The sequence below is a fragment of the Mus musculus genome, chromosome 12 (genome assembly GCF_000001635.26).
Source record: "Mus musculus strain C57BL/6J chromosome 12, GRCm38.p6 C57BL/6J".
NCBI classification, from domain to species: Eukaryota; Metazoa; Chordata; class Mammalia; order Rodentia; family Muridae; genus Mus; species Mus musculus.
This window is the reverse complement of record NC_000078.6, coordinates 104,062,703-104,087,180: the sequence shown is the minus strand read 5'-3', so window position 1 is coordinate 104,087,180 and position 24,478 is coordinate 104,062,703. Positions and strand designations below refer to the sequence as shown.

The window sequence follows — 24,478 nt, the reverse complement described above, 5'->3', positions numbered from 1 at the left end:
AATGAGGCAAACATAAGAAAAGCACCGGCCAGTGTCCAGATGGCCCAGGCTGCTTCTGTTGGGAGTCTCCCTATCAAAGCTGTCTCAGCTTCTCTTCCAGAATGAAACACTACTTCCCAGCCAACTTCTCTTCTTCTCATAGCTGGGCAACAGTGTGTAGCTTAAGCACATCACACTCTATGTCTGGAACCAGATTTGCTAACAGGGTAAGGCCTGTAAGTCTGTAAGTGTCCACTACATATGAGGCACCACACACATACTAGGGTTTTAGAGATATCATTTGTTTTAATCAGTGTGACACCCTAGGAGGGTCTCTCCCACTTTCAAACCCATCTAGCCCCATGCCCTCCTGTATTGCTCTTGGTGTCAGGGGCCCTTCCCTACCCCAAGTCGTGGATGCAGAGTTATTCATACCCAGCACTCCCCAGTCACATTCTCCTGCTGGTAACAGACCAGCTAGTCCGAGGTCTGCTGTGCTGTGGGGTTGACCACCTTCCCCATGAAGATGATATTCTCGGTGCTGCTGGAATATATCACCAACAGGAACGGCCGGTTGAATGTAATGTGATAGAGTGGAGCAGAATACGGCGCCATAGAGAAAGCGGTGACTGCTGCGGCCTCTGTGCCAGCTTCATTCACGTCTAGGGTGGCCTTGTGGAAGGCCTGAGAGAGAAATCACAGGCTTCACAGCCTCTCCAAATGTACAGTGATGATAGTTGCCACTACTTGGGCCCTCAGTGTGTCTATGTATTAGTGTTACCCCCTAGGAGGTCAGTTGCGTTATGACCACCTTAGGCATAAGGACAATTAAATCTAAGACCAGGCTATATCCCAAGGTAGGGGGCAAGAGACAGATTTTCATACTCCTCTTTTAGGGCATATGTACCCATTGATATGTCTTCTCCCTACAATTAATGTTACAGATCTTTGGCTCACCATAAAAACACACCCATACAGGCTTTGGATCCTCCCTCTGCTGCTCCTACAGTGCATTCTTCACTCCCTGTGACTATGGCCTACTCAGGTACCAGACTCCTTGTCCAGCACAGAGGCATCAGAGGGCATGGTATGGTTGTGGCTACATCATCCCAACACTGAGACTGTGTCCAGTAACTGGCAGGGTGGTGTGTGGCTGTTGATACCTGTGCAAGGCTGAGCATATGCTCTCAGACACCATGGTAGCTGGGAGGACATCTACTGCCCACCTCCTCTCCAGGACCAGAAGTCTCCCACACAGGTGTGTAGGGTCAATGAGCCTTTGTTACTTACATTAGATAATTGCAATTTCTCCTCTTTGGTGATATTCGAGAAGTCTGCGTGGTGGGTGTACAGGTTCTGGAAGCCCAAGTCAGGCAAAATCTTATCCAAAGCATAGGAATTTGAAATGGAGAATTTGGGGAACTACAATGCAATCTTTTTATAGAGGACCCTGAAAGAGGCACAGGGAGGAGGCATATTAGATTCTCTCTCTCTCTCTCTCTCTCTCTCTCTCTCTCTCTCTCTCTCTCTCTCTCTCTCTCTCTCTGTGTGTGTGTGTGTGTGTGTGTGTGTGTGTGTGTGTGTGTGTGTGTGTGCATAAGTACAGGTTACATGTGCGCATGTATACGGCAGTCACAGAGCAGAACTCAGGTTACTGGGACAGGGTCTCTGGTTGCTGTGGAACTGGCTCAGTGAGTTAGACTGACTGACCTACAGACCCTAAGGGTCCTCCTATCTCCTGTGACTACAAGCACCTACCAATCATACCTGGATCTTGAAAAACGTGAGGTCTATAATTCAAGCCTTGTGACTCTTGTGCTTACAAAGCAAGTGTTCTATTGTCTGAGCCAGCTCAAGATATTAGACTCTTCAGGCAACTGGGCGCTGGTTGGTCTGAGCCTCCCTGAGGAGAAAGTGACTTCATCTACTCCACTTCAGTTTAGCTCGCAGAAGCACATGTGTGTCTGGCAACACCTCAGCTAGGTGTCAATAGTAGATACAGGCCCCAGATGTCTACTTCTCTATCTGGGGGGATTATTTTCTATTGAAATATCTTCATTAGAAAACTTCATTTCACCCCATTTCTTTCTGTTCTCTAACTCCTATACTCAGTGTCTCTTGTACATCTCTTGACCACTTGGTATTGTACAACTTAACTGTACAATTGTACCAGTTAAGGGGGTCCTCCTCAGAGGACAACTGAACCTTTGAGCATCCCTTAGCTGCCTGTAGTCTATCTGAAGGAATTACTGCCCTTGGATGCTCTTTTTCCACAGAGGCTAGGGACAGGGGTGGGAGGTAAGTAGATATCCTGGGAGACAGGTGGCAGCCCCTTCGTGTGGCAGGCTGCCTTTGTCTCCTGTGAGGCCCCATGGATCACAACTGCTCTGGACTGGCTGTTTAGAGCTAAGCTCATGTGATGTCCTGCCTGAGTGAGGCTCCTGGCTGGTCTTTTTCTTCTTTATGATTGGAAACATTACTGCTCAGAGCTCAAAACAGCTGGGGCCCCAGCTGACTTGAGGATGCCTCATGAAGGAAATGACTACCTTTCCTGAGTTTGGCTACCAGAAGCACCTATGTCAGCATGCCAGGAGAACATGTCCTGGAAGCTCAGGTCTGGCAAAATCCTATGCAATACATACGAATTTGAAATTGAGAATTTGGGGAATGACAACAAAACATTTCTGTAAAAGTACTTGAAGGGACACAGGAGTGTAAGGGGTACATTAGATTCTCTCTTTGTCTGTTTGTCTCTGTCAGTCTCTGTCTCTGTGTCTCTGTCTCTGTGTCTCTGTCTCTCTCTGTCTCTGTCTCTCTCTGTCTCTGTCTCTCTCTGTCTCTGTCTCTCTCTGTCTCTCTCTGTCTCTGTCTCTCTCTCTCTCTCTCTGTGTGTGTGTGTGTGTGTGTGTGTGTGTGTGTGTGTGTGTGTGTATGTGTGTGGTGTACAGAATTGGATGAGTGAATAGAATTTTCTTAACCCTTTTACAACAGCTCAGACAGTCATCTGGCTAGGGGAGGGGTTCTCCATATTCTCTGTACAAGGGTTGACCCTCATAGGCAAAGTGGCTCCACACAAATCCTGTGAAACAAAGGAAACTAAGACTTCTAACTCTACATTGGTTCTCTCTGATGAGAATGGGGCCTTGTACTAACCACCATGGAAGAGTACGCTGTCCAAGAAGACCCATGGTCTTCTCGGTGCCATGGTTGTCACCTTCACAGAGTAGTGGTCACTCCAATTTCTGTTCACTGGGTTTCATGGAAAGGGTCTGCTTGCGAGTGGTACCATGATTGAACACCATGAGACATCCTGATTACCTATTCTGAAGCAAGCGATGCCACTTTGTTAGCATGCCTGGGGACAGCACCTTCTCCACCTCATTCATCTTGCCCGGGTTAGGAAGGATGAAGAACGCCATTGCATCTCCCCTGTAATCCATCCGCAGCACTTTGTAGGGTACATTGCTGTCCTCAAGATACCCATGTTTCTGAACTTGCCGCATCATTGGTACCTTCACAACTGTGTTCTCATCTACGTAGAAGTCTTGGGTAGAGATTCCAGAAGTATGAAAGGGTTTCTCCCAAAGGCCTGAGGGAACAAGGAAGAGAGAGAAGCCAAATCTTTCTACAGGGAATGCAACCTGCAGCCCAGAGCCATGGTATAGCCTCCAAAGACCCTCACTGTCACTGGGCCCCACTGGGAGGAATAGTGGATCTCCTTTGGCAGCTAGATTCAATTGAGAAGCATCTAGAACAGCAGTTCTCAACCCATGAATCATGATCCCTTTGGCAAACCTCTATCTCCAAATTTACATTATGATTCCTGGCAGTAGTAAAACTACAGTTATGAAGTAACAACAGAAATAATTTTATGGTTCGGTCACCACAACAAGAGGGATGGCATTAAAGGGCTATATCATTATAAAGGCTGAGAACCACTGCTCTAGGATATTAACATACCACTGGGCATGTCTGTTAGGGCCTTTCTAAAACAATTGCATCCTGAGGGTTCTTATCTAATGAATGATTTAGTAATTGATGGATTCAAAACCTGTTATACTACTGGCCCAGCTGTGGAGGAGCAGAGAGGAAGAACGCTGGGGGCATGTCCTCAGGGACTATCTCTTGCTCCAGTCCCCTTTTGTTGCTATTCTGCTCTGCTTTCTTCCTGCTATGACAGGGAGCTGCTCTGTTGTGCTCTCTTCTCTCTTCTCTCTTCTCTCTCCTCTCCTCTCTCTCTCATATGATGCTCTGAAACCATAATCCACTGAAGCTGTTTATGACAAGCATTCTATTCCAGCAACAAGAAGTTGAGAAGCAGACAGGAACAATCTAGGACCCTCAGAAACCTCCCCATCTGTCCATCACCATATCTGCTTGTGAAGATCTACAGTGCACAGTGGGCCTTGGCTCACTTTCAAATCACAGTGTATAATCAGTGTCAATGATCAGGACAGAGAAAAAGGCAGAGTGGATGTCCCTTCTGCCATCTGGAGAGAAGGAGTTTGGGTTCATGCTCCAAACTTAGGGACAAGAAGATGTGGAGAGATGATACAAAAGGAAAGTTTTATATAACAGACTCTGCTTTCTCAATGACTGGCAGGCAAGCTCACTAAGCAGAACTGTAGAGGGAGGAGGGTAGCTGAGAGAGAAGCAAGAAGTTGCTAGCCCTTGCTCTGGAGTGTGAAGCACTATGTGAGGGGCTGTGGGCTGGGCAGTGATCATGGCCATTCACATGCACAGACATCAGGAGAGACCACATCCACTTGGGTCATTTCTTCCAGCCACACTCAGCTGCAGGAATAGAGGTGAATTAACTAGGCCTCTGGGTTTATATGGGCGTACAGCTTTGGCAGGTCATATTTTTGTGAGAAGAGCAAGGAGCTAGGCTATAGGTGTTTGCAAACAGGTGTTGCAACCACCACTGAACTCTAAACCATGGGAAGAAGGGAAGTGAGAGCACAGGGGGACAGTGAGGAGGTGGAAGGTGGGGAAGATGGATTGAGCTGTTCATAGCAGTGTGTCGGAGGTGCCACAGCATGGGGTCCTCAACCTGTGGGGTGCAATCCCCTTGGGGCCACATATATGCTGTATGTATTTACATCTTAATTCATAACAGTAGCAAAGCTACAGCTATGAAGCAGCAACAAAATAATTTTATGGTTGGAGTCATTACAACATGAAGAACTGTATTCAAAGGTTACAGTATTGGGGAGGTTGAAAACAACTTGGCTAGAAAGACGGCTCAGCTGTTAAAACCTCCTGTTGCTTTCCCAGTAGACTGAAGTTCGATTTTCAACACCCATTTGGTAGCTCACAACCAGATGTTACTCCAGCTCCAGGTGATCTGATGCCTCTGGTTGTGGCCAACACCTGTACCTACACACATGCACACAAAGTCCATACCCATATGAACAACTAAACTAACAAACAACATACAAAAAGTGAGTCTTTAAAAGAAAGTTGGTTTTGAGTGCATGTCACATGAGATGTGTAGGTGTGGTGACTAGTTTTCCAGGATTATTGTCTGGGGATGTTTTCATTTTGCTTCCTATGGACCCTGAGTCAGAGCCGGTTGCTTTGGAGCTGTCGAGATGACTTATGGAGCAGAAACACAGCCACCAAGTTTCATGACTTGAGTTTGATCTTCAGGACCCATAGGATGAAGGGGAGAGTCAACTCCCACAAGTTGTTCTCTGACCCCCACACGTGTGCCATGACATGAGCTCCTGTCCTCCACAATAAACATTAAAAGCTGAGTCTGAAAAGTGGGCTGAGCTCCACAAGAGGTCTTCACAAGAAGGAGGGGCCATAGAAAGATCTAGAGGTAACCTGGGCCCTCAGCTAGTCTACCTTCCAGCAGGACTGTACGCTCAGCAGTGGGTGGGCTGGCACCTTGCTTACCTTGGAAGAAGATATAATTCACCAGCACCATCCTTACATTTGGGCTCAGTTTACTGATCAAATCTTTGATCTTCCCCTGACTTTTCTCCTTGACATAGTTGTTGATGAGCTAGATCACAGCCTTCTCGTCTCCGAAGTTAGCTTGTAAGACTTTGCTGTTAAAGGAGGTTTCGGTGGCACTGGCGAACTCAGGGAGGAGTCGCAGGTCCTGGCTCAGGATCAGTGCATTGCCTACAGAGATGTTCAGCTCAGTGAATGAGCGAGAACGTGTCTTGAATGGACCTGAAACCCTCATAGATTTCAGGCAGTGACAGCTTTGTGAGGTTGAAGCCCAGGCCTTCGAGGATCTGAGTCTGGGTGTCCCTGACAGCCCCTAAGGACAGCATGGCCAAGGAGATGGAGATGCTGAGCGGGGAGAAGAAAATGTTATTCTCAGACTTTCGGGATGCTATCAGGTGGTAGAGACAGAAGGCAAAGTCGGCATTGTCAGAGGCAATCTGGTAGCTGGATATGTTCCACTGTGAGACTTCTTTATAGGTTTGGTTGGATGTGTTGTCAGGCTCTTGTCCTGGTTGACTGTGAGAAAGTCCCAAGAATCCAGCCAGGAGAAGCAGCAGACAGCCAGTGTGATACATGCTGAGTCTCTCATATCTGCAGAGAAAAGGACACCCCCACAACCAGTGGACATTCAAGCAGTAGACAGGAGCCCAGCTGAACTTACCATGCCAGAGCCACAGGCATGGCCCCAGGAATGGGGACATCCAATTACTAGGTAGGGAGTTTTAGAGATAACACCTAAGCTTGTGGGAGGATAGCCCTGCAAATTATGGCCAATATCCACTTAAATTGCTTTGCTTGTTTGTTTATTTCAAATGAGGATCACCCAAGAAAGCTATCAAGGGACTGGTTTAAGCCAATCAGAGCTGCCCACTCCCTCTTCTACAGACACAGGATAAACCACTGATTAGATCTAAGTTCTGTAGCCAAAGATTTTTTTCTGTGAGTCATCTTTGAACATGCAGTATATGATTTCTTCTACATGTCATAGCAAGTCTTTCCAATAATGAGATGCCTAAATGTCTCTAATGTGTTTGAGAATTAAACCACCACACTTGTTATTTCCTAATGAAGACCATCTGTGCTCCTTTCTCCCAGCCATATTTATTGGCTTTTCACATAGTAAGGATAGAGGCATGGCCTCAGATCTGTCAGTTGGAGGCAAGTGAACGCCAGTCCCCTCTGCACAGGTGGTGACAGGGGTGTAGCTCTAGATTCATGAAGCACACCTCAATGCCCCTCTGTGTGCATGCCTCTATTTCATGGTCCTTTGACAGAGAAGGAACCAGAGGGTCCAAACCTGACTTGCAAAAGTCACCAGCCAGCAAAAGTCCAGCAGAAGCCAAGGCCTCTTCCTCTTAGCCACGATCTGCTTTCTCCGAGGTACCCTTTCCCTGTGCCTTATCTCAGTCATCCAGGGACAGGACAAGAGAGGTATGAGAGGCACTTTTGCGTCTCTCCCTGGCTGTCCAGTCTACACTCCAGCCTCCTTCACTTTCCTGGGCTTCTCTCCCAAGTAGTGGAAGGAAGAGTTGGTCTTTCTACCACTGCCCCATCCAGAAAAGGAATGATTTGCCAATGAATGGTCTCACCTACCCTTACAATAGTGGCACCAATTCCCTTCTCACAATGAACTTGACCTGCCCAAGAAAGACTGTTAGATTTTCTACACTGACTCTACCCTTGTCCCATCCATTGGTCCTATCACTGTTAGGTTCCCCTGTGACTATCTCTCCAGCCTTCTATGTGCACCCCCTTCCCATGTCATATCCTGAGAGTTTCTCTTTGGATCACTCCTCCCCTGCCCTCCCTGCACACCCACAAGGATTATTGCTTTTGTCTTCATGTCTCTCCCTCAGACCAGAGATGAAAAACTTCCAACAAAGGGCCAGAGGATGTCATCCCTTGCATTGCAAGCCAGTCTCTTTTGCCATGACTTACTCTGCCCTGGACATTGGGAAGCAACTGTGGACAAGGCAAGCATTTCTAACAAAACTCTATGCATGGGCCCTGCAGTCTAAAATTCAAATAACCTTAGAGGGTCACAAACACGGTCTATCTTTCTTTCTTCTCCTCTTGCACTAGGAAATGAGCTCTGAACCTCGTGCATCTTATGCAAATGCTGCTGAGCTTCACCTCTAGTATCCCCAGCTATTTCCTCACTTAAATAATTTACTTACTTTTACATGTGTGTGTGTCTGTATGTGTGCATACGCATGTACCTACATGAGCTTATGTGCATGTAAGAGGCAAAAGGGTGTTGTATCACCCAGAACTAGAGTTACAGTTGGGCTACCTTGTATGGGTGCTAGGAACAGAACCCAGATCCTCTGCAAGAACAACTGGTGTTTTTGACAACTAAGCCATCTCTTGTACCTGTGAGCCTGCCCTTGTACCCTTGTCTTTAATGATACATTTGCCAGCACAGTATGAGAATACAGGGAAATGGGTTTAATAGAAGACCCACCTGGCTTCCCACTTGTTTTGAGATACCGTCTCACTCAATTGTCTAGGGAACTAACTCTTCAGCACCAGGAGGCACTGAAGATGGTTTCCTGTTTTAGTCTCCTGCATAGCAGGGATGACAATCTTGGATCACCACATTCAGTGACATGGCTCAATGATTCATGCATGTATACTTAACTTCTATTCCCAAATGATAACCTCTGTGCTGGTATATTTCAATGCCAAGATATTCTATATCTTGAATTCTTCATTTGGAGAGTGAGCCACATTTGACACTTGAACTGTCCTTTGCTGGTTTTGGACACAATCACAACAGTAGCTCTGTCCAGTTTTACTTCGTGGGAGAGAGGATATGTTAAACACACCTGGCTTTCCAGACTCTCCTGTCCCTAAATATCTTCTGAAACCCAACCCCAATACCACACACTTTTCTGTGGCCTTAAGAACACCCCCCTCCCAACCTCCAGCATACCAACTACATCCACCTGGAACACTGGAAGATCTAGATTCAGCAAACTCTTCCCTGAGCTAGCTGTGTGGAAGCTGGAGGGGCTTGAGCACAGTTGCCTAGCAGGGGAGCAAGGGCATTGAGCTCAGGTACACCAGGATTTCAATCTAGTCTCAGCATTTCTAACACATAGGGAGGTTGACCAGATGTCCAGTTGGCCACAGATTCCCTTCTAGGTTTAGTTCTTAAAGTCCAATGACCCAGGAAAAGATTTTGAACTAATCAGGATGGTGAGCCACCCTCTTTTGACATCGTTTCCCCCTTTCCCTGGGTTACTCACAGAACAGTTCCTCCTGGAGTGACTCTGGTGGCTATCTGAGCTGCAGAGTGGCTTGTGGAGCTCAAAAATATAGAGCTGTCTGACATCCCACTCCAAATAGACTAATGATTAACCAAAAGGACCATGGGCATGGCACAGATTCATCACCAGAAGTGAGCCTGTCTACCCCCAGGACAACACTCTTCTCCCCCCTAGTTCCCCCCCCCCCCAGCACCCACTTCAGAGAAATCTGGGATGGTTTGTTTTCCTCTTGATGCTTGCTTACTGTGAGGAGGTAATACCTTTACAGGATCTGGTCTTCACTTGGCCTCCCACGTACTTTGTGAACAGACACCTTGTCTGGGCTTTGGCTGGGACTCCCACCTCAGAGAATCACAGTAGACCAAAGGCTGCCTTTGTGTGCCAAGTGGGAACACTTTCAGAATATTGCTACAAGGAACAGAGGGCATGTGCAACTGGAGAAAGCTGGTTCTCATAGGCCAGATGCTATCAAATGAGCATGAGAGCCTACTTAGGGTTCTAGGTTCCAGTCCTAAACTCTGTGGTTTCTGAGGCTAGAACTCCCGAGATGTCACACATGGGACCCTAATGCCAGTATATCTAGCACAAGGGTGGTGTGGGATAGAACTAGCCTCCTGGTCCAGGAACTCAAATCTTTAACTCTGGAACTAGACTTCTTCTCTTCTGAAGTTGGCAAGCATCAGCACGAAGCAGACCTTCTGGGACCACTGTTGCTCAGCCGTTTTGGGGGAAAAGCCATGCAGAAAGACCACCCTCGGTGTTTCAGGATGACTTTGGCCATTCAGACTTTGTCTTATACTTTCCCAGTGTGCTTCTGGGCTCAGGGTTCCTTGATGGAAATGGAATGTATGCACCAATTCTCAGGACAGGGATGAGGTCCTGAGATGAGATGTGGAGTGGGGGTAGGGGTGGAGGTGGGAGTGGAGGGTAGGTCAAGCACAGCTTTGGGCCAGCACCCAGAGTCCAGAGTTCTCTGGTGAGAACTCTGTCTCACTGATATTTGTCCCATTGCTCAACCCTTTCTCAGAAAGAAGAGTGTTTCTTCTCTTAGCAGATATGAGGAGATACAAAAACCAAAGAAGCTGTCAACTCAGATGTGAGACAGGCCCTACGCTTTCCTCCGAGGTTAGATCAATGGCTTTCCTAGAACTTGCCATCTTTCTCTCTTAGGACACACAGTATGTCCCCACTGTTAGCACATACTGGCTGGCCTTTGGTTCCTGGCATCTGCCTCTGATGTGCTAGGACAGAGGTCAGGGTTTGGAGTCAGACAGTCTCGGCCATCTTTGAGATACAGGACTTCATATAAGCTTTGTCGTATTCCACTCTTCCTGTCTTGGTCCTCAGTTGTAATTTAGACACGTTTAGCTCATTGGTAAATTGTTATGAGAACATGGGGTGTTCTCATGCCAATGTGCTGGTCCCCATATGTTCCTGGTGTGTCATTCTCCCTTGGTCTCAGCAGTGGGAAAGAGCCAGGGCAGAGTCCTGGGCTCCCCTCTGGTTATTACTGTACTTCAGCTTCCTCATAGCCAAAGTTTGAGTAATAATCCCCGGCCCTCAGAGTCTCACAAGGTTACCATGAGGGCTCAGGAAACCCACACTTTTCTAATGATTCAAATGGAGCCTAGCACGACATCATTAGGTGCCCAGTGAGTAAGACTCATGCTGTCATCGGTTTACTCAAAGCAGGTCACTGATTCTCTTACCCTCCCAAAGGTAGCTGCTGCAGCACTTGTGAGCTGTTTGGGATGTGATCCTTTTAAGTAATTTCAAGAGACCTCTGGGCATTTCTGGGACATGTATTAGATCTGGCTGTTTGAGAACATTTTACCCCTAACCTTTTGCCTTTTGAGACAGGGTCATGCTATGTATATAGTCCTAGCTGTCATGATACAACATAGCCCAGGCTAATCTAGTACTCTTGGAAACTCTCCTGTTTCAGTCTCCTGGGTATTGGTGTTACAGTCATGTTCCACCGTGCCTACCCCCAAACTATTCCCATTGTCCCTGTGCAGAAGCCAGGTGATTCCTCCCGGAAAATAGGAAGATGGAAATGACCTTTACATTTTTTCAAAGTGCTATGGACCAGATGGTGAAGGATGGGTTGCTGGTCGTGGGGTGAGTAGACTGGGCTCAGCTACCAGCCCTGCTGAATGGCCTGGCTACTCTCTTCCTAAGACCTTCGTGAGGGAACAGGAAAAACTTTTATTGTCACCTCTGTAATACCAATGGTTTGGGTTTCTCATTTGTCATCTGTGAGGTCCCAACATGTGGAGACCAGTGTCATTTTAGCTCACAGTGTGTCAGGACAAGGCTGGTAGAGAGAAGTCACCCAGCAGAGGCAGCAAAGCATGAAAAGACCCAGCAGAGCTGCTCCATAGTACAGTGAGTGGTCAGGAGGGTGGGGTCAAGCACAAGGAGTAACAAGCCATCTGCCCAGGAGTCCAGGCTAGTGCCACGGTGAATGGACAGTGGTGGGATGAGGTCCCAGAAGCAGCTACTCTTCCCAGGGTCCAATCAGATGCTTAGATTTTGCTGTATCCATGACCATGACATATCACTGGAAGCTAGAATCCTGAAGCATCCAGTTGATTCTTGCCCCAGATCAGCTTTCTCCAAAGTGTAGCCCCAGAGTCTTCCAAAAGAGGGTCCTTATGCAAAGGCAGGAAGCACAAGCTTCCTCCAAGTCTCCTAGCTCAGGATGATTAGGAGGGGCAAAGAGCTGTGGAGAAGCTCCCAATTCGAGAGATCTGTCCAGTTATCTCAGGATAAGTACCTGGGGATCAGCTTGATAACTCAGCCTCAGGGTGGCACAGCTCTTGTGCCCTGGGATGATCTTAGACCTTATCCTAGGGCTTTGAGTGAAAGGGGAGATTTGAGGTTTGGGGAATTCACCTGGCTCTCTGCTCAGCTCAGTTTTAAATCAATGGGTTGGCTGATTGGTTGATTGGTTGATTAGTGTGCAAGGGAGAGGGGTCAGAGCACAATCCTTGGAATCAGTTATAGGGGGTCCAGGGATAAAACTCCAGTCTCCAGGCTTATATGACAAGCCCCTCCACCTGTTGAGCTGTCTTATAAGGCCCTTTGCTCTTCTGACAATGCCAAAGCCACAACCTAACCAAACACCTCTTCCTACGGAGAAGGATAGAAGCTGCTAAGTCTGGGCTCAGTGAGAGACAGAGCCCTGGCCACACCACAGAGGGTCCATCCCCTCCAAACAGAGCCTCCCCCGCAGAGCCAGGGAATAGAAGCCTTCTGCAAGAGGCCGTTTTAATCCCTTTGTTTGCAACCTGAGAATTCTCAGTATTAGGGGTAGGGAAGTTCTATGTTCTGCCTGACAGGAGCAGCAAGTTGAGCAAGCACTGTCCTACAATGGAAGCCTGCCCGTGCTGCGCAGGGACACACACAATAATGGGAGTCAGATCTTGAGCTCTGGATTAGGAAGGCTCTAGTGAACAGTTCCTGAGGAAGGACCTTGTGACCTTAAAGGGTGGGAATGAACAGTCAAGTGCAAGAAGAGAAGAGTGTGGAGAAAACAAGGATTGGTTCAGTGGCTCCGTTCTTGCCTGCAGTGGCCTCATGAGCTGCTCCCCTTAAGCACAAGGTCATGGCCCGCACATTCCAGATTTCCAAGTCTTGCAGCTCTCCTACCCCTCTGCTATATACCCTGGAACCCCGGGCGCACAGAAATCATCACATCCACTCAAGCTCTGCTCTGTCTTTCTCAGAACATTTGCACATGCCCTTCCCTTCCCCAGAACTCAGGTCTATCTCAAGCCTTTGCTTGGCAGGCAGTTCTTTGTCTTCCAGCCAGTAGAATCATGACCAGGGATTCCCTGTTCTGGGAAGCGGTTTGAAAATAGGAGAAATGATGATATTGAATGATGAGTGGTACCTGTGGCCAGGTCCAGAAGTGTGCTCCATAGATGCCATGTCCTCAAGCTGTCTTCCCAGGCATTGTGTGTGTGTGTGTGTGTGTGTGTGTGTGTGTGTGTGTGGCAGGGGTAGGGAATGGGGGGAGTTGTTACCTGCCCCATAGGCTTCTCCAACAGACTTATAAGGCATCTTCTAGCTGACTCAAGCAACCCAAAAATGTTCCTAGGCTTCTACAGCTACAAGGTGTGTAACCAGCTCTAGTTCCAGCACCTTTTCCAGACCACACAATGGCATTCTTTCAGTTGGGCTGAATTTATCTCTAGTCCATCTTTAGCATTCATTTGTTTTAGCAAACCCATCCTAAAAGCGGTGGCACTGGGTAAAACCTACCTCTCATTTCCTGGGTCCTCTTAGTGGGACCTGGAAAGAGATCATTCCCTCGACTGGATGACGTTTGACTGCAAGTATTTGCTGTCCTGTCTACTAGTAGATGGGATTATCTCCCTGCCTCTGAGCCTAGGTATCTTTACGACTTATCTTATTTGCCTATGGTAAAAGGCATGTTGCGTGAACTTCCTGGCCCCTGTGTTCTAGAATCTTCCTTCTTGGAAGCCAGTGGTTATATATTTAAAAGCCTGAGCTCCCTGGGGCTTGCCATGTGGATGCCCAGGCTCTTCAAGAGGAAACAGAAAGATTCCATGAAAAGCTAAGGCCTGGAGGATCGTCAGATACAGGAGTGAAGCCTTCATGATCCTGCTCAGCAAGGTGTGAAGGAACTGAGTGCTTGGCATATCCAGCCTCAGGTGAAGCAGAAGACCTACCCAGCTGAGCACTGCCTGCCTTTCCCCCCAACCCACTGGCTCCTCAGCAGACAAAGCTGTTTCCAGTCACTAGGGTTTGGGATCTCCTGTTCGACAGCAACAGACTTTGCAAAGATCAAACATGAACATTTTCCTAAAGGTGGCTCTGCTTACTTAGGAACTTCAAGTTCACGTGACAGGTTCCCCACAGTCCAACATCACACCCGGACAAATGATGCCCCCACTGTCAGCTAAGGAGTCAGTGGAACCCGAAGGAGATGCATGGAGCCAGGTGTGTAAACATTGGCTATGGGCTGATGCCTACCTACAGCTGGTGCCACCTGAGGCATTGACCTGGTGGGCTGAGCAACAGAGACTCCATCACATCATGGACTTGCATTCTCCTCAGGGTGGGCAGTGAAAAATCAAAAGCTTCAGGAAGGAGATAAAAGTGACTAGGGACGGGGTCAGCAAAGTCTACCTAGAGGGTGTGACGTTTGAGGTAAGACCTGCTAAAAAGGACAAGCTTAAGCCATGCTCCGTGCTGGAGGAAGAGCACAGCGGGGACATAAGGACAGTCAGTAGCTAAAGCAGCTGGGCCAGGTACCTGAGGAAGGCCAGAGAGACTAGAGGAGACACTAGAAGCCACAGCTCCTATTGCCATGAAAACATTTTATTGGCAAAGAAAACCATAGTCCCTCTTCTTCCCACTGTAGCACTGTGGAAACACTGGAGGGAGACAAGCCAGGCAGGGAGAGGAGAAAGCAGGTTTCCAGCCTCCCACGGGTGTTTGTGTGGGAAGCCAGGGAACAGCTAAGCTTGTCATTCCATGTCAGCTGGAATAACGGGCGTCACTCCACAGGTGGCAGGGTCAGATGTGCCTGAAGGTACTTTGATCACATTCGGTTTACAGTCAGCCATTGGATGGATCGCAGGGCCCCCAATGGAGGAGCTAGAGAAAGTAACCAAGGAGCTAAAGGGATCTGCAACCCTATAGGTGGAATAACAATATGAACTAACCAGTACCCCGGAGCTCATGTCTCTAGCTGCATATGTATCAAAAGATGGCCTAATCGGCCATCACTGGAAAGAGAGGCCCATTGGACACACAAACTTTATATGCCTCAGTACAGAGGAACCCCAGGGCCAAAAAGTGGGAGTGGGTGGGGAGGGGAGTGGGGGGGAGGGTATGGGGGACTTTTGGGATAGCATTGAAAATGTAAATGAGGAAAATACCCAATAAAAATATTTTAAAAAGGCAAGCAGACAATGGAAGGAACAGCAGTGTGGTTCATAGGCTCCATGGGCAGTGGTAGGGACTGCAAAACGTTCTTTGTGGAAGTCACAAAGTTCTCTCAGCTAGGCAGGGTGGAGCCACCTGATAGCCTCACTGACCTTGTCAAACCAGTCTAACTAACACAAGGAGTCCTGGAAGCCCTGAGAGTGGCCTTCCTTAGCAAGAGGACTTAGAAGGGTCTTGAGCAGGAAGTGAAAAGGATCCTGGGAGGGGGCAGGTGGATGCTCTGCAGTCTTCCAAGGCTGAAAGCCTGCCTCAGATGACTCATGGGAAGGTGTCAGGGGGCCTGGATTTCCAATGCACATTTGTCATGTCTCTCTCTCTCTCCCTCTCCCTCTCCCTCTCCCTCTCCCTCTCCCTCTCCCTCTCCCTCTCTCTCTCTCTCTCTCTCCTCTTCTGTGTGTCTGTATCTCTGTCTTTGTCTCTCTGTGTCTCTCTGTGTCTGCCTCTCTGTCTGTTTGCCTCCCCCTCTTCCTCCTTCCCCCTCTCCCCATAAAAGCATCTTTTGACAACTGGAAAGAGACCCCCCCAAGATCTGGCCTGTTGGCACGGCATTCTCTCCTAGAAGGAGACAAGAGGAGGGTCATTGGAGCCTAGTCTGAGATTCTGGCCACTCTCTCCTGCACTTCTGGCTTTTGCTCTTGCTGCAAATGGCTTCATGGTCTCCAGCAGTGTTAGAGTACATAGCCATAGATGTGGGCACTCCATCTATGCAGCCTTGGGGAAGCTATCATTCACATATGTAGCTGTCTTGCATCTCCTCAGAGAAAGAGTCCCCACCAGACCGTTTCCGGTTGTTCCAATAAGGCAACTGACAGAAGCTCGTGGCAAACTTTATTGTGTGCTCCCTGAGGCCATGTTCCTCGGATGCAGAGTGGGCAGTAACTTGGTTTTGGAGGTATGACTGCCATACCACTGGATTGGACAGAAAAATATTTTGTCTGGCCTCTTCCTTTTTTTTTTTTCCTGTTTGTTTAGAAACCGCAAGCTCACCTGACGGAAGCCACGTCAATCCATAGTTCACACAACATGCCATACCATCCAACACCTTCCCTGGGCAAAACAACAATGTCCCCATTGTCAGGGAAAGAGGAAGAGGAATGGGGCCAGATGGGACCCGATATTTAAATATCAGCTATCAACAGTCACCTTTGCGCTGCAGGTACGGCTGACTGTGCACACTGAGCTGCCTAAGGCTTCGTTCCTATCACGAAAACTACAGGCTCCAGACCACCTTAGACATGATTCTCCTTCTCCTGGAGGGAATGGATGATAGTCCATTGTAGTGTACCTAATCAGGAAGCAATAGCCATTTTTCAAGAAACTCAGAAATTTCGATTAAAAAAAAAAAGATTATCCATTCCAGATTCTAATCGTGGGCCCTTAATATCAGTGGCTTAACCACTATATATGCCAGGCAGCGCTGGTTTGGATGGGTTTGGCTAAGCGAACATCACGTTCTTCTTTCCTATATATGTACTCAGGGTTAGTGAAAGTACAAATGAAACCATAGCAAATCCAAGTAATTATTTAAAATGGGGAGAGTTGGTGGACGGACCCTGTCCAAACTCAAGATTCACTCACGAATGTCACAGTCGCACCAGAAATCACATGGGGAGGACCAAGTATATAGAAGGTCTGTTTACAAGCTACAAGGTGTAGCATTGTGGTTGCCTCTGAGCCTTGGTCCCAGAAACCCTGGTCAAAAGTTCATTCTCACTCCTTATGAGGGAAATAGATGTCATGTCCCTGAGCCTCAACCTCCTTCCCTTAACTGTGCGTAAGAAAGCCTACAGCTTCTCACGCTGGACCACGTCAGCCCCCACACATCAGGAGGTGCGAGTGATCTCGTTGGAAGAATGTATCTCAGAGCCAGGCTGTGAGATCCCGTGCTCGAGTCCAGCCCACTATGGAAGAACGTCCCCTTCTGGCTGCTTGCCTAAGGCAGTCTCCTCCTGGCTGCCTTTAGATCAAGATGTGGGACTCTCAGACCCTGCATTCTTCCTTGACTTGACTCTTCTCCTGAGTACACACGTGAACTTCATATTCTTATTTTCCCATCCACCTGCAAGTCAGCCATCCAATTGGCAGGAGAGGGGTTGCAGACGACAGGTCTGAAAGAGGTCAGTGACCAGCAGATGGCAGCAGTGTGCTTCTGAGGTCCTCACAGAAGCTTATCTCTCTCCAGTGTCCTTTCTGATTTATTCTCAAAATTCCAGGAAGTGGCTAGGGCCTCAGAGCCCCATGTGGCAACTGAACTGACTTTTGTCCCCTACCCTGAACTCACTTTTGTCCCTTGGGGACTTTTCTGGCTTCTACTACTGGGGAGAGAAGTTACTGGCATCTCATAAAAAGATACCAGTGATGGTGTTGAATGTTCTGGAATACATTTTCTTACGGAAAAAAAATATATATATATATTACAGAAATAAAAATATATATACATATATATCAGTTCAGATGTTGGCAAAGCCCAGAAAGTTAAGAGAACTGTGTTCATAGACAGGTAAACTGAGGCCTCAAGTAGCAGTTTTATTGTGTGCTCTTTCCTGGTGTGACCACATGGAGCTGCTGCAGGGTGGGTGGGAAGAAGCACTTTCTGGCTTGTCTGCATAGCATACTGTAAGTAGGAAGCCTTGTTAGGGAGTGAAGCTTAGCCTCCTGCCTGTGTAGCCTGGGAAACAGGCACCTGGTCAGGACAGATGAAATAAAGGAGAGATATAAAGTGGCTAGGTGACTTCTTTCTCCACCCCCTCCACCCCTCATCCCACAGGAGACTCTGAGGTGCCAGGATGCAAACCCCATGGACTTGGGGATACTTATATGCGTACAGGTTCACATACATCAAAGTGTCCGGCTGGAGCTGACAGCAGCCTGGAATTGGTTGTATTATACCAATACAACCAATATGTCTTAAATATTAAATTAATATTATGTCTTAATATGTCATTAATGAACTTAATATGTCATTAATGAACATGGTCAAAAGCCTTCGTCTGGGAAGTCATGGGCTCTGTAGGGGAACCTGCTACCATCGTTTTACTTAGTGGTCGTGTTATCAAACTGCCCTCCAGACACCGTGTTTATGAGCACAGATTAGTGCAGAGCATAGTCTTCACCAGAGAACCTCCTTACTTCAGCAGGAAGCACTTGATGGAGAACTGTAACCTATGGTCATCATCAGTAATAAGACATCCATCACCCTCTCCCAGAGTCAGGCAGCCCCGAGGAAGAGACAGTGGGCAGTATGTAAGACCCGGGGGACAGAGGGACAGGCCGCAAAAAGAAGTCTCCCTGACATAGCATAGCCATCACGTCCATAACTCGTGTGGCTGTCTGCAGATCTCTATAAGATTGGGCCCCAACAGCTCATCATGGATTGAGAAGAAGGCATGAGGAATCATAAATTAACAGTTATGAGGAGAAGGGGTGCCATTTTCTTCAGTGATGTAGTCACTGGTAAGTTGCCCTTGGTTCCAGCAAAGACCTCTTGCCCTTGCTCAGCAAGAAACTCTAATCAAGCCAGGCAGAGTGGTATACAGCTTTGATCCCAGCACTGCAGAAGGGGATCTTTCAGTTTGAGGCCAGCAGCTTGGTCTACAGGGAAAGTTTCAGAACAGCCAGGGTTATACAGGGAAAATCTGTCTTGGGAAGAAAAAGAAAGAAAGAAAGAAAGAAAGAAAGAAAGAAAGAAAGAAAGAAAGAAAGAAAGAAAGAAAGAAAGAAAGGAAGGAAGGAAGGAAGGAAGGAAGGAAGGAAGGAAGGAAGGAAGGAAGGAAGGAAGGAAGGAAGGAAGGAAGGAAGAAAGAAAGAAAGAAAGAAAGAAAGAAAGAAAGAAAGAAAGAAAGAAAGAAAGAAAGAAAGAAAGAAAGAAAGAAAGAGGGGGGAAGGAGGGAAGGAGGGAAGGAGGAAGAGAGGGAGGGAGGAAGAAAGAAAGAAAAACTCTATTTAAACTCATACCACAGGGAAGAAGAGATGACAGTACGGATAAGGGATTCACTGTTAGTCCTTTTAAAATTGTATAATGGCTCTCAAAGGCTAGACCCAGAGCTTCCTCCTTAGAGACAAGAAGGGTGTGGGGGACACTCTGCTGGCAGGTGGCGACACCAGAGGAGTGTGGGCTGTTTTCCACCACAAAGCCTGAGCTCAGAATCTCAGAACCCACTTTCCTGGGGCAGAAAGAGATGCCATAGTCTACCGATTGGATGATGAAACAAACCCTGAGGCAGACAGTAGCACGTTTGTCTCCCCAGCTACAGTCTTCTGACTGGCTGTTTGGATGACTGCCTGGAGCTCTGGCTACTCTGGGGTTGTCTAGTAATGTCTAGCTCTGGCTACTCTGGGGTTGTCTAGTAATGCTTGCCATAGATAAAAACTGAGAGTGGAAAACGCAGCTGCTTTTCAGATTCTGGAGCAGATGACCAGAATACTGGAAGGGACAGATTGGAGAGTGGGGACCTTTCTAATAAATCACACGTCTCTGAATTGTTTCATTGTGGAACCTAGGCCAAGACACTGCGAGTGTCAGAAAACGGTGACCTGGGTGTCAGAAAGACTGACTGGGAGAGCCACTTCCTGATTTAAACTTCTTCTTCTCCTTCTTTTTTTTTTTTAACTAGCTACCTTCTTTATTTACATTTCAAATGTTAGCCCCTTTCCTAGTTTCCCCTCCGAAAATCCCCTATCCCCTCCCCCTGGTCCCCAACCAACCCACTCCCAATTCTTTCCCCTGGCATTCCCCTATCCTGAGGCATAGAACCTTCACAGGACCACGGGACTCTCCTCCCATTGATGATCAACTAGGCCATCCTCTGCTACATACTCGTAACCACGAGTCCCACCATGTGGTGCAAAGCAACATGTTACAGTGTAATGATAAAGAACTGTGTGGAGGCGGTACTATTCCACTCCATTTGTGTCATTTGAAGCTACACTGCTATATTCTGACATGAGTCTCTGTTAGTCTTCGCTTGACTATATGCCATGCCAGCAACCTATCCTAGTTTGGGGATGCTCAGCTTTGATGAGAGAGTGCCAGTGTCCCCATACAATGCTCTCTCTCTCTCTCTCTCTCTCTCTCTCTCTCTCTCTCTCTCTCTCTCTCTCTCTGTGTGTGTGTGTGTGTGTGGGGGGGGGGTTTCTAAGAGAGGCACAGTTGCTGGAGTAGCAGACAGTCCCCGATGAGATGGTCAATCCTTAGCTTGAGTGTGATTTTACCCTCCCTCTGAGAATAAAGTGAATAGATAGTAAAGACAAAATCAGCAAGGGGATATTCAGTATTTTTCTGATGCCATAATAAAATTCCATAACCAAGACATTTTACATAAGAAGGAATTTATGTTGGCTTAAGGTTCCAGGGGCATAAGGGTTCATTATGGCAGGGAAGTGTGGCAGCAGGAACAGGAAACTGATAGATTATACCTTCAACCACAAGCATGACGCAAAGAAAGTGACCTGGGATTGGAGAGAAGCCTCCCTCAGAGACAGACTTCCAGCATGGCTGCTTCATCAAACCCCCAACAAACAGCGCCACCTACTGGAAACTGAGTGTTCAGCGGCCAGAGACAATGACAAACACTGCCTTTTTGAATCACCACAGAAGGCGAATCTATGAAGCTATGTAAACATAAAAGTATAGATCGCCACAGAAGGCGAGAGCGGGCACAAAGTACTCGCCAAACCCTGTGGGCAAATGCTCTCATTCTGAAACTCTTGGCTGGCCTCCTGGGTAAGCCTCAGGCAGATCAATCCTGTACAGAATGGGTCCCTGCAGAAAGAAGCGGGGTCTCCCACCCCTGCCAGGTCCTGAATGCTAGAGCGGCAGGTCTGGTTGTTTCCGTGGGGGCTTGAGGGCTCCCTTCTTTCTCTCCTCCTTCTTCTTTTACTATGCTTTTCAAGTCTTTAGGTTTCCGCTTCCGAAGATCCCTGTTGGCTAGGCCTTAGCCTCAGTCTGACTGGAGCCAGACTCCAATCACACATATACCCAGTTATACAGAGTCAGCTGGGCCTTAACTGATTCTCCCTCTCCCCTTTCCCCCTCCCCTTCTCCCTCTCTCCCCCTCTCCCTCTCTCCCCTACTCCCCTTCCCTCTCCCCTTCTCCCTCTCTCCCCCTCTCCCTCTCGCCCCCTCTTTCCCCTCCCCCTCTCTCCCTCTCCCCCTCTTCCTCTCTCCCTCTCTCTCTCCCTCCCCCTCCTCCTTCCCCTTCCACTCCCCTTCTCCTTCCCCTCCCCCTCCCCCTCTCTCGTACATTTATACATGTGTGTGTGTGTACATGAGTACATGCAAATTATGCATAGAAGAGGGGCAATCAGTAGAGAGCTGTCAGACCTGGAAATGGAGAGAGAAAGCACACCAAAACCTGCACATGTTCTTAATCAACCCATAGACCTGGTCCAGTGTCACCATGGGCTATAGCCGATCATGGCTATGGCTGGCAAAGTCTGGTTTCTTTCACTCTCAGGGTCCTCAGGCCCAGCTGCTCCAGAGTTCAATGCTGAGAGCCCTTCTGTGGCTGCTGGCTAGGATGGCCATGGTAGGAACTATGGGGCAGGGGGGCTTCTGCCAGCCAGTGACTGAAGGCCAGCATCTCTGAGGTTTGGTTCACTCTCTGGATCTCTGAAGCTGAGAGAATCTTGTCAGTGGTAGCTCGGGCTGCCTTCTGTTACATTCTTCACTGGATAAAAACAAGCTTTGTTTGGGCTTAAGTTTTCTAGAGAAAAATGTTGCAACAAAGAGTCATTGTGAATCACAGCCCCAATCTGGTAGTGTATGTATCCAGACAGAAGAGGCACTCGTGTCAGAGGGTTAGTGTTAGTGACTCATCCCCAAGGAACTAGTGCTAGCCTGAGCCTTGCCTGTCAGGATTCTGAGCCCTTAACTAACTATTGGTGGTTCCCACAGCTTCATCTTCTGAAGCGTCTTGGTCGCAACTGCACAGTTGCTGACTCTTCAATTGCCTTCTCCCTGCTGCTCTGTTGGTCAACTTCCCAGAAGGCTTTGCTCTTCATGAAGCAGCCCAGCCCACTTGGCTGTGATGAAGACTGCAAGCCGACAGTAAAAGATGTGTAGAGAAACCTTTATTTGAGACCCAACGCTACCACACCAGGGAACAGCCACTGAAAAGAAACCTCTCATATTGACCCTCAACTACTGAAAACCAGTCTGCATGCAGAGCCAGAAAAGGGCGTGTGGATCCCTGGCACATAGCTTCCAATTCAACCGCAGCTTAGATGATATGCACTGTCGAGTTTCTCATCAGTGCCAATCACAGGCTTTCTGCTGAGTCATTGGAGAGGAAAAACATAGCTCCTCCCATCCCCAGTGAGAACAGCTGCAAGCTGGGAAGGGTCTATCAGCTGTCAATCAAATGGCTGACTGGCTTACTTTTGACAATATTTGCTCATTTAAAACCTCAGAAGAGTGCTTATAATGTACACCACACACAAAATTAACATTCTCAACAGTGCTGAGTGACCATCGGAGCACACACTGGCAGGTTCTCCACTTGGAAGCCAAGACAGGAGCATAGAGAGTTCCAGGCCAGCCTGGGCTTCACAACAAACCCTGCATCAAAGAACAATAGCAACAAAATAGTACTTAATTCCTAGCCAAGATCCCAACCCTGGCCCTTTTGGGAACTGGATCTCCCAGATTTTTTTCCCTGGCTGAATTCCCTTCTTCTGCTCCTCAAGGGTCTCCAGGTCTGACTAGAGCCAGCTGTACCAGCAAAAAGCTCACCCCAGTATGGATGACAACTTATGAAGACACATCCCTGGACTTCCTGTCCAACTTGTAGGCAGCCCCACTAAGGAGCATCTCCTACCCACTCATTCTTTGCTGCCTTCATTGCTTAGGTAAGGACCTGCGACTCTTAGGAGTCTTATGAGATGAGCTCCCTCTCAGGAGCCACGTTTTCATTCTAAGTGGTTGCTGAAGATATGAGGACAGAGAGGAGATGGCTCTTTGGAAGAATAGAATACTGAGATATGATTAAGGTGAATGTAAAGGCATGGTAGGTCTTAGGAGGGAGATATGCAACCCCCTACACACACGCACACGCACACACACACACACACACACGCACACACACACGAGGTATGCTGAAGTCTTAACCTATATACCAGCCCCTCAGGATGGGATCCTATTTTGAAATATTGTCTTTGCACAGGAAAATTATCACAAGGTGATAAGATGGAGCCTAATCTAGTATGGCTAGATAATATGGCTATTGTCCTTCCAGAAAGGGGACCTTGAACTCAGAGAAGACAGCTATAGGGTGGTGGAGGCAGAGGTTGGAGGGATGAAGGATGACGGGCCACCAGCACCAGCTGAGGAAGCACAGCCTGGCAATGGCCTGGTGGTCACTTCTCCTTGCCAGAACGATGACATGTTGGTGACAGTGACACTGCAACACCCAGTGCTGTGCTTTGTCAGATGCCTCGAAGCCACATACTACAGATGAGAGGAGTTTAGGAGACAGGTGAGTTTGGCACTGAGAGAGGGCTTAGACAGGAGAGAGACTCTGTCTGGGCAAGGACTACTCATTGGGTGAGTGTTACAATGCCTGCTGAGGGCCTGGCCAAAATAAGGCCCAGTAATGGGCTTGGAGGTGTGGCTGCCCCAGAAAGTTGGTGACATCAGGCCCTTCTGGGAGCATTAGGGTGACTGTCAAGGGTCTGGGTGGAGTGGCGTGTGGACAGTGGTGACATCACTGAAATAATGAACATAAGCAATGGGTGGTCCATAAGGAATGGGAGCAACAAATAGTACTTAATTCCTAGCCAATTCCTTAATTCCTAGGGAAGCCACGCAGAGCTGCTTGGGACTCAGAATCTTTGGTGAGATAGCTGTGTGACAGCTAGGCAAGCAGTTCCCTCACGGCTGCCTCTCCTCGGCTATCAGCACTCAGATCATATCACTCCTCAGAGACACTTTGCCAGACTCCCCTGTCTGCACTCAGGATGATTCCTCCAAGTGCCCCCCCCCCCGCCTTGCCCTGTTGTTAGGTCTTAGATGTAACAGCATCCCACACAGGTTCATGTGTTAGAACAGATAGGCTATTTGCCCGCTGGTGAAATGAGCCAATTTAAACCAGATTAGGTTATCTTAAAGGCAGGTTTATTGGGAAGCTAGTTCACTGGCCCCAAGGATTGAGGCCAGGGGAGTTGCCATGGTGAGGAGAGAAAGAAATGGTGCTTTCACAGAGAAAGAAGAGGAGGAGGAGGAGGAGGAGGAGGAGGAGGAAGAGGAGGAGGAGGAGGAGGAGGAGGAGGAGAAGGAGGAGAGG

General features: G+C 48.0%; 1 pseudogene across 1 annotated transcript; it reads right to left on the bottom strand.

The window, feature by feature from the left end:
- Positions 1-260: 260 nt before the first annotated feature.
- Positions 261-9,222, bottom strand: Serpina4-ps1 (serine (or cysteine) peptidase inhibitor, clade A, member 4, pseudogene 1; annotated as a pseudogene). The gene is made up of 4 exons (NR_002861.2): positions 9,195-9,222; positions 5,884-6,534; positions 3,298-3,568; positions 261-663 (listed from the first exon to the last, which is right to left on the bottom strand). The product of NR_002861.2 is annotated as a serine (or cysteine) peptidase inhibitor, clade A, member 4, pseudogene 1 (transcript).
- Between the last annotated feature and the right edge of the window lie 15,256 nt (positions 9,223-24,478).